This window comes from Camelina sativa, chromosome 4 (assembly GCF_000633955.1).
Source record: "Camelina sativa cultivar DH55 chromosome 4, Cs, whole genome shotgun sequence".
Taxonomy (NCBI): domain Eukaryota; kingdom Viridiplantae; phylum Streptophyta; class Magnoliopsida; order Brassicales; family Brassicaceae; genus Camelina; species Camelina sativa.
In genome coordinates, this window is record NC_025688.1 from 456,479 (window position 1) to 458,532 (window position 2,054).

Consider the following 2,054-nt stretch of genomic DNA (forward strand, 5'->3'; position numbering starts at 1 on the left):
GCGGACTTTCATGGCCAGGTTTAAAGGAGTCGTATCTCAACTCACTAACAGCGACGACGCCGCAATAGGTGCACTTAAGAACGCACTTGCTCACGGAACCAGGTTCAAGATAGATCTAACAATCCAATCCGCCACATCCTTGGGCGAGGTCCTTGCTCACGCCAATCGATACATCGAGGTAGACGAAGACAAGGGAAAATGAAACATGAACCAGGGCGACGCGGTGGAGAAAGCACCCGAAAAAGCCCTGAGCCTCGCCTCGCCAAAATTACAGCAGAGACTACGCCAAAGGCGAGAGGGGAAGGAAGGCAACGATGTTCGCTATCGATGGAAACGAGCAACAGCAAGGCAAGCGCTGGAACAAGTACGATCGCGAGACTGATGGTCCTACCTACAAGGGCAAACGTGGTTATTGCGAATTCCACAAATTTGGCGGACATTCCACGGAGGATTGCAAAACACTTCAATACCTTCTCCTTCATAAGTACAAGAGAGGTGACATTGATGTAGAGCGAGAACGGAGGTGACATAAGGATAACCCGTACTGTTTGGCATACCAGCCACAAAACGAAAGGCAGCATGATGAGGAAGCAACGGTACAAAATAACTGAGCACGGGGACAAAATGACCGAGCACGAGAAATCGAACGCCTGCCTCCTCCCCCGAAACGAAACCATGACGCGGAAGAACACGATGAACCACCAGCTCCTCGCCGAAGGATCAACATGATCATGGGCGGCCTGTCAACATGTCGCGACTCTGTTCGTTCAATCTAAGCTTACTGCCGTGAAGCAGAAGCAAAATGCAGCTCGCCTCCCATAGCAGCATGTTCAAAACTTCCTCCAATCCTATCGTGTTTACTGAAGAGGACGCACTCAACGCAAGTCCAAACAACGACCCACTCGTCGTAGAAATGGTGATTGGAGAAAGCTCAGTGATTAGAATCCTTATTGACACTGGGAGCTTGTTCAATGTGATATTCAAGGACGTTCTGATCTAGATGGAGATTGATCTTCGCAGCACGACTCATGAAATGCAACCTCTGACGGGATTCGATGGCGACACTATAATGACGATTGGAACCATAACGCTTCCAATTTACGTCGGCGGCGCAATGCAGTGCTTCAACTTTGCAATTGTAGACAAACCCATCGTCTACAATGTCATTCTGGGAACGTCGTAGCTTCACAAGATGCGCGCCATCGCTTCAATTTACCACCACTGCATCAAGTTTGCAAACAAGTACGGTATCTACACGCTGCGTGGAGATCCTCTGATGGCGCGGACTTGCTTCATCATCGAGAAAAAGATGCGCAATGCGAGAGCATTCGTGATTGTTGAATCGCATTCGTGATTGTTGAATCAGAGCCGCTGCGACATCCACACGCACCATCCTCGAAAGAATCTATGATACAAGTAAACATCAACTTCTCCGATCTTAAACGCTGCGTAGGCATCAGCACCGAGCTACCAATCGCTCTAAGGGACGAACTCGTTCAGTTCTTACGAAAAAACGTAACCACGTTCGCCTGGTCCATAGACCATATGACCGGGATTGATCTTGGCATTACCAGCCACGAACTCAATGTCGATCAAAATTATAAGCCCGTTAAGTAAAAGCGTCGAAAGCTCGGTGCGGAACGAACAACTGTAGTTGATGATGAGGTACGGAAACTACTTGATGCGGGTTCAATCACTGAAATTCGCTATCCAGACTGGCTGAGTAACCCGGTCGTGGTTAAGAAGTAGAATGGAACGTGGAGAGTGTGCGTCGACTTCACTGACCTCAACAAAGCTTGTCTGAAAGACAATTTTCCTCTTCCGCCCATTGACCAGCTTGTCGAGGCCACAGCTGGAAACGAACTACTATCTTTCATGGATGCGTTCTCGGGCTACAACCAGATAATGATGCACAAGGATGACCGCGAAAAGAGTGCGTTTATTACTGAACAAGCACTTTATGTTACAGAGTCATGCCATTTGGATTAAAAAATGCAAGAGCAACGTTTCAGCGACTGGTGAACCATATGTTCGCAAGCCAACTTGATCGAACC